This window comes from Rhinoderma darwinii, chromosome 13, assembly GCF_050947455.1.
Source record: "Rhinoderma darwinii isolate aRhiDar2 chromosome 13, aRhiDar2.hap1, whole genome shotgun sequence".
In the NCBI taxonomy this organism is placed as follows: Eukaryota; Metazoa; Chordata; class Amphibia; order Anura; family Rhinodermatidae; genus Rhinoderma; species Rhinoderma darwinii.
The window spans coordinates 10952924-10965304 of NC_134699.1; the positions used below are offsets into that span (position 1 = coordinate 10952924).

Sequence of the window (12381 nt, forward strand, 5' to 3'; positions counted from 1 at the left end):
AAAATTGTTGCTAATTAACATCACCCATATGTCTACTTTAGATTGGCATCGTTTTTTGAACATCCTTTAATTTTTCTATGACCTCACAAGGCTTAGAACTTTAGCAGCAATTTCTCACATTTTCAAGAAAATGTCAAAAGGCTATTTTTACAGGGGCCAGTTCAGTTGTGAAGTGGTTTTGAGGGCCTTATATATTAGAAACCCCAAAAAAGTCACCCCATTTTAAAAACTTCACCCCTCAAAGTATTCAAAACAGCATTTAGAAAATGTCTTAACCCTTTACACATTTCACAGGAATTAAAGCAAAGTAGAGGTGAAATTTACAAATTTCATATTTTTCTGCAGAAATACATTTTTAATACAATTTTTTTTATAACACAGAAGGTTTTACCAGAGAAATGCAACTCAATATTTGTTGCCCAGTTTCTGCAGTTTTAGGAAATATCCCACATGTGGCCGTAGCGTGCTACTGGACTGAAGCACCGGCCTCAGAAGCAAAGGAGCACCTAGTGGATTTTGGGGCCTTATTTTTGTTAGAATATATTTTAGGCACCATGTCAGGTTTGAAGGGCTCTTGCGGTGCCAAAACAGTCAAAATCCCCCAAAAGTGACCCCATCTGGGAAACTAGACACCTCAAGGAAATTATCTAGGGGTGTAGTGAGCATTTTGACCGCACAGGTTTTTTACAGAAATTATTGGAAGTAGGCCGTGAAAATTAAAATCAACATTTCTTCAAAGAAAATGTAGGTTTAGCGATTTTTTTTCTCATTTCCACAAGGACTAAAGGAGAAAAAGCACCGCAAAATTTGTAAAGCAATTTCTCCCGAGTAAAACAATACCTCACATGTGGTAATAAATGGTTGTTTGGAGACACGGCGTGGCTGAGAAGGGAAAGAGCGCTATTTGGCTTTTGGAGTTCACATTTAGCAGGAATGGTTTGCGGAGGCCATGTCACATTTACAAAGCCCCTGAGGTGGCAAAACAGTGGAAACCCCAAACAAGTGACCCCATTTTGGAAACTATACCCCTTGAGGAAATTATCTAGGGGTATAGTGAGCATTTTGACCCCACAGGTTTTTTGCAGAAATTTTTGCAAGTAGGCTGTGAAAATGAAAATCTACATTTTTTCAAATAAAATGTAGGTTTAGCTAATTTTTTTTCATTTCCACAAGGACTAAAGGAGAAAAAGCACCATAAAATTTGTAAAGAAATTTCTCCCGAGTAAAACAATACCCCACATGTGGTAATAAACGGCTGTTTGGACACACGGCGAGGCTCAGAAGGGAAAGAGCGCCATTTGGCTTTTGGAACTCAAATTTAGCAGGAATGGTTTGCGGAGGCCATGTCACATTTACAAAGCCCCTGAGGGGATACAACAGTGGAAACCCCCCACAAGTGACCCCATTTTGGAAACTACACCCATTGAGGAAATTATCTAGGGGTATAGTGAGCGATTTGACACCACAGTTTTTTTGCAGAAAATATTGGAAGTAGGCCCTGAAAATAATAATCTACATTTTTTCAAAGAAAATGTAGGTTTAGCTAATTTTTTCTCATTTCCAGAAGGACTGAAGGAGAAAAAGCACCACAAAATTTGTAAAGCAATTTCTCCAGAGTAAAACAATACCCCACATGTGGTAATAAACGGCTGTTTGGACACACGGCAGGGCTTAGAAGGGAAAGAGCACTATTTGACTTTTTGAGATCACATTTAGCAGGAATGATTTGCGGAGGCCAGGTCACATTTGCAAAGCCCCTGAGGGGACAAAACAATGAAAACGCCCAAAAAGGGACTCCATTTAGGAAACTACACCTCTTGAGGAATGCATCTAGGGGTGTAGTGAGCATTTTGACCCCACAGATGTTTCATAGAATTTATTAGAATTAGGCTGTGAAAATAAAAACAGTCCTTTTTCTTCAATAAGACGTAGCTTTAGCGCAAATTTTTTCATTTTCTCAACAAATAAAGGAAAAAAAGAACCCAACATTTGTAAAGCTATTTCTCCCGAATACGGCAATACCCCATATGTGGTCATAAACTGCTGTTTGGGCAAACCGCAGGGCTCAGATGGGAAGGACCGCCATTTGGAGTGCAGATGTTGCTGGATTGGTTTCTGGGCACCTGTGGGCCCAAAACAGTGGGAACCCCCCAGAAGTGACCCCATTTTGGAAACTACACCCCTCAATGCATTTACCAAGGGGTGTAGTAAGCATTTTAACCCTGCAGGTGTTTTGTAGAAATTAGTGTGCGCTCAATGTTGCAGAGTGAAAATGGGATTTTTTTCCATAGATATGCCAATATGTGGTGCCCGGCTTGTGCCACCATAACAAGACATCTCTCTAATTATTATGCGGTGTTTCCCGGTTTTAGAAACACCCTACATGTGACCCTAATCTTTTGTCTGGACATATGACAGGGCTCAGAAGTGAAGAGTACCATGCGGAGTGGAGGCCTAATTTGGCGATTTACAAAGTATTGGTTCACAACTGCAGAGGCTCAGATGTGAAATAATAAAAAGAAACCCCTGATAAGTGACCCCCACTATGGAACTGCACCCCTCAAGGCATTAATTAAGGGGTGTAGTGAGCATTTTCACCCCACAGGTCTTTTCCATAAATGAATGCGCTGCGGATGGTGCAAATTAAAAATTTATATTTTTCCCTAGATATGCCATTCAGTGGCAAATATGTCATGCCCAGCTTATGACGCTGGAGACACACACCCCAAAAATTGTTAAAAGGGTTCTCCCGGGTATGACGATGCCATATATGTTGAAGGAAACTGCTGTTTGGGGACGCTGTAGGGTTCAGGGCCGAGGGAGCACCATTTGGCTTTTGGGGAGCGGATTTTGCTTGGTACTATATTTGTTTGAGTATTGCTGGTGTTTTATAATGTGGGGGTACATGTAAGCGGGGCGGAGTATATAAGGGGCATAGTCAGGTGGTATAAAAAAATAAAATTATCCATAGATGTGTGTTACGCTGTGAAGCAGTCCTTTCTGCATAGGCCGGTGTCACACTGATAAATGGTGTCATTTATTATCCCCCTTTTGATCCACACTCCGCGCCTTTGTAGTTTGGGGAATTTTGCTGGGAAAGTGTTGTCCTGGTATAATACGGGCACCGTCGCTTCCAGCGGATATGTTTGGGCCCTCCCCTTCCTGGTTCCCTAATTTTAGGTCCTTGATAAATCGCCTCTTGAAACAGAAGAAATGTTCCCCTCGGGTCGGCACAACTGCATTTTTTTTATTTCCTGACTTATTGGAGCCATAACTAATTTTATTTTTCATAGACGTAGCGGTATGAGGGCTGGTTTGTTGCGGGACGAGCTGTAGTTATTATTGGTACCATGTTGGGGTACATGCAACTTTTTGATCACCTTTTATCCTATTTTTTGGGATGCCAGGTAAACAAAAAAACGCAATTCTGGCACAGCTTTTTTTTTTTTTTTTTATACAGCGTTCACCATGCGTTATAAATTACATGTTAACTTTATTCTGCGGGTCAGTACGATTCCGGCGATACCTAATTTATAGCACTTTTTCATGTTTTACAACTTTTTGCACAATAAAATTACTTTTGTAAAAATAATGTCTTTTTTCTGTCGCCAAGTTGTGAGAACCATAACTTTTTAATTTTTTTGTCGACGGAGGTGTATGAGGGCTTGTTTTTTGCGGGACGAGCTATAGTTTTTATAGGTACCATTTTTGGATACGTGCGACTTTTTGATCACTTTTTATTGTAATATTTGTAGGGCAAAGTGACCAAAAAACAGAAACTCTGGTAACGTTTTTTACGGGGTTTTTTTACGCTGTTCAATGCGTGCAATAAATAATATAATATTTTGATACCTCCGGTCGTTACGGTCGCGGCGATACCAAATACATATGGTTTATTATTATTTTTCAATAATAAAGGACTTGATAAGAGTAAAAGGGGGATTGTGTGTTATTTGATTACTTGAAACTTTTATTGTTTTCAAACTTTTATTTTTTGCACTTTTTTTATACTTTTTTTACACTTTTTCTCAAGTCCCACTAGGGGACTTGAAGGTCCAACGGTCAGATTTTTTTTTTTCTAATACATTGCACTACCTATGTAGTGCAATGTATTAGATCTGTCAGTCATTCACTGACAGCAAGCCGTTTAGGCTTCGCCTCCCGGCGGGGCCTAAATCGGCTTCCGTAATGGCAGAGCAGGAGACCATTGTGTCTCCTGTTGCCATAACAGCAGTCGCCAGTCCCGATTGCCTGTCAGCACTGGCGATCTGCTAGTAACCGCTACGATGCAGCAATCGCTTTCGATTGCTGCATCGAAGGGGTTAATGGCAGGGATCGGAGCTAGCTCCGGTTCCTGCCGTTACAGGTGGATGTCAGCTGTACAGTACAGCTGACCTCCACCGCTGATGACGCCGGATCAGCTCCTGACCCGGCGCCATCTTGCCGGCAGCTACGGAAGCCGATCAGGCTCCGCCGCCGGGCGGATCCTGACCGGCTTCGGTGCTAGGCAGACCGGGAGGCCAGTATTAGGCCTCCGGTTGCCATTGCAGCCACCGGAACCCCGGCAATTTCATTGCTGGGGCTCCGATGAGCTGCAAACACCTTAAGTGCAGCGATCGCGTTTGAGCGCTGCACTTAAGGGGTTAATGGCGGGGATCGAAGCTAATTTCGGTCCCCGCCGTTACAGTCGGATGTCAGCTGTAAGATACAGCTGAGATCCGGCGATGATGGCACCGACTCAGCTTCTGAGCCGGTGCAAAACGTTTGACGTACATGTACGGCATTTTGCGGGAAGTCAATGCTTTCCATGACGTACATGTACGTCAAATGTCGGGAAGGGGTTAAAGTAAAAGTGAGGTTTTGGCTTTCTTAGGAGAATATCTGTGTGCATAAATATTGGGCAACAATAAGGCCCCATACACACGGCCGTGCCAGTAATCACAGGCCGCAATTGCAGGCACGGAGGCTGGCAGCCGTTCGCATTCTCGATCCGTGCAAAGTATGGGAGCACAGACCGTAAAAAACAAGATATGACGTCCTATCGTTTGCAGTCCACTTCTACGGCCCGGACACCTTCCCGTAAATAAACGGGAATTTGTCCGTGAACAAAAGAAGTGAATGGGTACGTATTTTCGGTCCGCAATTACGGATGACTTTTACGGTCGTGTGCATGGGGCCTAAGTGTGCAGAATTATTATGCAAGGCCCCATGCACACGGCCATGCCTGTAGTCACGGCCCGCGATTGCGGGTGCTGCCAGCCGCCCACAATTTTTACGCAAAAAGCAAAGGAACGGATATGTTACATCATTTTCTGAACATTTCTACGGCACGGACACCCATCCGTAGCGATATGGAAAGGTGTCCGCGGCCAATAGAACCTAATGGGTCCGTAATTGCGGACCGTATTACCGTCCGCCATTACGGACACATTTTTGGGTCGTGAGCATGGGGCCTTACTAAAGGAAAAAGGAACATTTTCCCATCCTACTTGTTTATTTTCATCTGTTAGGCTATGTTCACACAGAGTTTTTGCAGGCAGAATTTCTGCCTCAAAATTCAGTTTGGAAGTTTGAGGCAGATTTTCCTCTCCCTGGATGCCGATTTTCGCTGCGTTTTTCGCCCACGGCCATTGAGCACCGCGGACATAAAACGCCGCGAAATACGCTTTCTCTGCCTGAATTCAATGGGAGGTCAGAGGTGTAAACGGGCATGTCGCTTTTTCCCCCGGTTTTACCGCTCGCGGAAAAAAAGACGCCTCCGCCTCCCATTGAAATTAATGGGAGGCATTTGAGCCGTTTTTGACGAGTTTTTTGGCGCGGTTTCCGTATCAAAAAACGCGTCAAAAAACTCTGTGTGAACATAGCCTTAGGGCTTGTTTAGACGAACGTGTAATACGTCCGTGCAACGCGCGTGATTTTCACGTGTGTCGTACGGACCTATGTTAGTCTATGGGGCAGTGCAGACAGTCTGTGATTTTTGCGCAACTTGAGTCCGTTGCGTAAAACTCACGACATGTCCTATATTTGTGCGCTGTTCGCACATCACGCACCCATTGAAGTCAATGGGTGCGTGAAAATCACGCATGTCACATGGAAGCACTTCCGTGGGACGAGCGTGATTCGCGCAACAGCAGTGAAAAGGATGAATGAAAACAGAAAAGCACCACGGCAATTTAGCTGCTTTTACATATAATTAGGCATCAAGTGTGAGCGCTACCTCAGGACTAATGGCGCCCCCTTTTAGTGTTGACAGGTGAGTCACTCTGTGCAACCACTCACCTTTTAAAGAGGACCTGTCATCTCTCCTGACATGTCTATTTTAGTAAATACTTGTATTCCCCATGAAATAAGGGTATGTGCACACACACTAATTACGTCCGTAATTGACGGACGTATTTCGGCCGCAAGTCCCGGACCGAACACAGTGCAGGGAGCCGGGCTCCTAGCATCATACTTATGTACGATGCTAGGAGTCCCTGCCTCGCTGCAGGACAACTGTCCCGTACTGAAAACATGATTACAGTACGTCACAGTTGTCCCGCAGCGAGGCAGGGACTCCTAGCATCGTACATAAGTATGATGCTAGGAGCCCGGCTCCCTGCAGTGTGTTCGGTCCGGTACTTGCGGCCGAAATACGTCCGTCAATTACGGACGTAATTAGTGTGTGTGCACATACCCTAACAATTCTGAAACAAATTTCTTACTACTCTGCGGTGTGCAATTCCTCTGTTATTCCTCCTAGAAATGTATGAATAAATTGACAACTGGGTGCTACCATTTTCCTTGTCAAAGGGGTGTGTCATTACACAGCCTCACTTTATCAGCACTGATTGGACATGGTCAGTCTTTGCAGGGACTGGAAACACCTGGTTATCATTTTATTCATTAATTTCTAGGAGGAATAACAAGGCACAACATAGAGATCTAAGAAAAGATTCTCCAGAATTATTTCATGTAGAATACAAATATTTACGAAAACAGACATGTCAGGAGAGGTGACGCCTCTTTAAGGCCAATATACAATCTCACCCCACACACATGCTATAATTTGTGTTTTCATTCCTCACCATTCTCAAGATCTCTGTTTGCTGCAAGTGAATGGGAAATGATTGTGGCCTACTGAAACAGGTCCAGGTCTCGTTACAATGTAATGAATAGTGCAACTGTGTGAGCTGTGAATGACTAGGACAGATTTTCAGCCTGTTCCCATTCACTGACAGAAGACGGGAATGTAAACACTAACGTATATTAGAAAATTGCATAACTTGTCATTATTTGCACGCAATAAGACTCTTAAAATCTAGTTTGCACCCCCCTAACTGTACAACAGCGTAAGGCTAGTTAACAAGCCGTATTAATGACACTTTACATTGCACATAACCAGGCATTACTAGTGTAAAGAACCAGTCACTACTGAGTATAAAATCCCAGCTCCTGTTCTAATGAACTCTAATTATACCATACAATGCGTAACTGCCAATTTTGGAAATAATTAGACAAGACTCGTTAGTAGTGCTTATAAAGAGACTTGCTGTCAAAGCGTGACTATTGTAAACAGATTGAAATAAAATGGAAGACGGGCAGAAGAAAACCTTGCCAAGTAAAACACTAGATTGTTCTGTATTTAATAAAGCTGTGCTCAGCAGGATAGTGCTTGTTAGGAAATATCTTTCAAGTTTCTCTCCGGTCAGGGGACAGGTCCTATATTTTCCTGATTACGGTCTTTTCTCCCCCTTAATGGATTTACATGAATTCTCTGTATGCTTGTACTACTGTATGTAAAGTATTTTGGTTAACACGTAAATGCATGAAAGGGCATGACTAGAGAATATATACTATAAAAAATAAAAAATTTTATGGCTAGCAATACATAGTAAAGTGTCTGAATATTCTTCATTTTGTGAGGTACACTTAGGGAAGGTTCACATGGGATGTCCTGTGAAGTTGACAAATCCAAAAATCCTTTTGGAGCGATAGATGTGCAAAATCGCTCTTCTCCAGAAAGAAAACTGTCTCTCTGGTGCCACCTATAGGTAGCTTCCTTGTATGGCAATATCCGACCCTGGCTGGAATCCCCTACATTTCTTGTAGTCAGCTCTCCTGACAGGTCAGTTTTTAGTAAATACTTGTATTCCCCTATGAAATTGCAATGCCGAAGCACCAATCCTCTGTTGTTCCTCCTGGAAATAAATGTAAAACAAGGTGCTACTATTCCAGTTGTCAATAGGATACATCCCTGTACAGACCTTACATGATTGATTGGACAGTGTGAAATATAAAAATATATATTATATACACACACACACACACGCGCACACTTGCATTGTGTGTATTTTTCTAGTTTGTGTAACAACCGGGCCTAGTCTGTGCTAGAGCAACTGATTAAAATAAAAAAATGCACTGTAAAGTCCCCGCATGCATAGCAGCAGGAACAAGCTCTACGAACCCTATTCCCAGCGTTGGACGCGCACACCAGCAGCTCGCCCTCTGCTCATGACTGCTGCTTTACAGACTGTGACTGACAGTTGCTTGTTTAACCTTTGCAAACTGAATTAGCCCGGTGTTCACATTACAGAGGGAGAGGTTGATAAATCTGATCGGCTGTGGGCCCCTGAGGAGCAGGTGAGGCGGCTGCTGCTGCTGTTCAGGGTTCACTTGGCAGTCTATGGGGATGAATACATATGAGGTGTAAAACCATACAAAGTTGCAGCTTCTCACGTATCATGCAGCACACAACTAATGTATTCTTACTGCACTAGCACAGAAGTATGGATGTGACTCCAAATTATTTGAAGCCCAGTTATCATTAAAGATTTCACTTAAGTAGTTCTGCAATTTTTGCACCTTTTTTCTTTATCTAAATAGGTTTTAAATTCTGTGCTGAATACATTTTTAACATATCTTTACAGTGGTCAGAGCCAAATCCCCTGTAAAGACATTGATTTCTAATATAACATTCTGTCTACCTGCAGCCACCACTAGAGGGAGCTTCCTGCATACTGTGTAAACATTGCACATAATAATAAGACAATTTGCAGTAAGCATCCCCTAGTGGAGAGTGCAGGTCGTCAGCTTATCTTTGAAATCTATTACTATGTAGGGGATTTGGAGCTCTGTATCAGTAAAACAAAGCTCCAACCGCTTTAAAGATATATTAAGAAATTAAATCAGTGCAGAGTTTTGAAGCTAAAAACAATAGGATGATAAAAGATGGAGATTCACTTTGAGGTTTGTCTTCTTTATATTGCGCATCATGTTTGGTGACCTGTTGCGGTTAAAATTTCTATGGGGTTTTAAGGCACCGCCCGCTATAACTTTCAAATAACTGAAAAGTGGATCATTACAAAGTAACTCATCCCTAAATTCATAAATCCTCCCTTCACTTTCATTAACATGAATAAGTGGTTGTTACAGCCTGACCCAGTTGCTTTGATTACTGGTTAGTGACTATCAAATATATCTATGTACAGTACAGTACAGTGTATATAAACATTTCTCAGTGCTCCAACTTGCGAACTTGGCTTTATTTCGTAATGGGTTCTCTGGCAAAGTAGATATTCAATCCTCTGCATCTATATATTTTATATCCTAGACCAATAATAGAGCTAGCACACAACTTGGCCCCTTTCCACCGCCACCAAATTTACCCGGACCCCTCCAATAAGGCGCATCTCTTTGTCTAGAAGACCCAGCACTACACGAACAGCCCATTGGTTCAAATGAAAACTGTAATGCGTCATTTCCCTGTGGTGGCGCTGAGGGAATTGAACACTTGTTGCTGGGTTCCCGTGCAGATTAGAGGTGATCGCTGTGGGATTATCCTGTAATCCGTTTTTTGTCAAGGAATCCCTCTAACAAAATTGCATTGTCAAAAGTAGACAACCCCTTAAGGTGACTATGTGAACATACGGGACGTCAACGTGGCGTATTTTATACTCGCTAAGGCTCTTTTCACACGACCGGATCCGTGTGTCAGCCGATAAAAACTTCCGTTTTGCATCCGTACCGGGTCGTGATTCAGTTTTTAACAGACTATTTTGACCCGTTTTGCATCCATTTTTTCCCTGTCCATTTTAAAAACTGATGAATTTAATGCCACACACTGCCCCTTGTAGATAGTGCCACACACTGCCCCTTGTAGATAGCACTTCTGTAGCTTCGTGCAGTAGTGGAATCACTCTGGCCGGGGATTCCGCTTCAGGAGTTGCCCCTGATGTCACAGTCCATATATGTATAGCGACGTCAGGGGCTCTATCTAGGAGTAGAATCCTTGGCCAGAGGGATTCCACTTATACAGGGAGCTACAGTGGCGCTATCTATGAGGGGGCTGTGGCATTGCCTACAGCAAAAAAATCTCACAGGCACTTCGCACTGTGAGGAGGAGAGAGCGGGCGGCAGAAAGCACGGCTGCCACTCTGCACATCCTAGTGACTTCTATGGGAGCCGTGCGGCCTTGAGAACGGCCCAAAATAGGGCATATTTCATCTTTTGACGGCCCGGTTTACCGTGAGTCTGTTTGGGATTTGTTTTTACGGCGGTCGTGTGAATAGGGCCTAAAGGTGGGATTCATCAATGTATAAATACTTGGGCAGTAAAACCGTAAAAAAAAACGAAATTATAGGTCACCTCTTATGTTATAGCCTCCTGTACATTCACTGTGTGTCTATATATGATGTCAATTTGAAGCTGCTTCCGGCCATGGCTTTGGAGGTCACAGGTTGGAGACAACTTCAATCCGTTTTTCTTTCTAAATTGTGTGAATATTCAATAGGTAAAAATAGTAATAGATGATTTAAGGACCTCTGCTAGGTTATTCAGGTTATCTGCTTTAAGAAAAGAAAGACTATAAAGGAATAATAGAAAGAATGGGTAGAAATGTAGAACTTTTTGCAGCTAATGAATCCTCCATTTCCCTGAATAGCCTGAGGAAGTTAGTGAGACACTGCTGAAAACTCACAACTAATGTCCTTCATTACTCTAATAAACGTATCAGTGCAGCGCAGCCGAGGAGGTTTACTATTAACAAATTGTATTTTACATAGAGATAGGGTTATATCTGAAATAATTATGTTACCGCCATCGGCATAGCCTTATAGCTGCTCGTCCCACGGGATCCCTCCCAATCATAAATGCAGATCATCTAGATAAGGAAACGCAGCCAAAATAAAACAACGACCACTATTTTCAACCTGTATTCTCTCTATGAATCCGTAGATGAAGAACTACATTGAATGATGACCTTTCTCATTGTAGATTATTAATTTTGCCCGACTAATATTCAATAGAGTGGCTTGTGGAATATTAATAACCTTAAGAAGAATACAGCCAATTTCTGGAGTTATAATGACTGTTATAAGACAAAGCCATATCGCCGACTGTGTTAATAGTTTTAGAAATATGTTGATTTGCAAATTGTCATTATCCCGTCTAGAAGACAGTAGTCAGAACCGCAGTGCACTTTCTTTTTGGCAAATACAGTGTCACTCTTGTCTGGGCTGTGTGGTTTTGCATTCATGAAGAGTGGATCTGTTTCAAATTAATAAAAAAAACAGCCATGTTTTTCTAATCTCAAAAAAACCCTTTAACCCCTTAATGACACCTCCTAGTTTGGCCCTTAAGGCCTTATTCACCCGAACGTGTGCGTTTTTGCGCGCGCAAGAAACGCAGCGTTTTTTTTGCGCGTTGCAGTTGCGTGTGTCATCAGTATGTGCTGCGTGATTTTGCGAGATAGCAGTTGTCACAGGTCCTGTATGTGCTGGATAGCCGAAGTGGCCGTTCCTCCCGTGACGTACTATTCCATCATGGAGCGCAAACTATGCACTCGTCATGACTGAATAGTACATCAAATCAATAGAGAATAAAAATTCTATAACTGGTCAAGATAAATGGTTGAAGAAAGGTATCCGATCATTAGAAGACCACAGCAAATCTTTCATCATTACAAGATTATAACAGACTTCAACGGTGACATTGGACGCTAGGTAACCCCAGAGACCAGACATGGGAGCAGTGAGGGTTTGCTGTAGAAATGCCAGGGGAGGCGAGTGTTTCGTTTTGTTTTTTTCCCCTCCTCATAGTCTCCGCTGCGGCAAATCTGTCCGAAAGTCTGAATCAAACACAACTTGTTGCCGACATTCGGACGGAATTCCCTGCGGTATCTGGGTCGGCTTTGCTGTGTAGTTTTCTGCAGCAAATCTGACCACTGTGAACATACCCTTAGGCATATATTCAGATAATTCCTCAGGGAAAAACATACAAATTTACATTAGAGTTGAATTAGTATTGGGTCCGTGTGCATGCCATTGGTCCATTTTTAACAATCGTGTGACATCAGTAGCCATCAGTTTTCTACGTCCATCAAAAAAATTGCTTTCTTTTCAG

The 12381-nt window shown here is 42.6% G+C and overlaps 1 protein-coding gene and 1 long non-coding RNA gene across 5 annotated transcripts in view; one reads left to right on the top strand and one right to left on the bottom strand.

Moving 5' to 3' along the window:
• The window catches only part of LOC142665642 (uncharacterized), a 299137-nt gene that overhangs the window by 238508 nt on the left and 48248 nt on the right, over window positions 1-12381 (top strand). The window lies entirely within an intron of this gene.
• CDH4 (cadherin 4) overlaps window positions 1-12381 on the bottom strand; it is a 537863-nt gene that overhangs the window by 171687 nt on the left and 353795 nt on the right. The gene's annotated exons all lie outside the window — the stretch shown is intronic.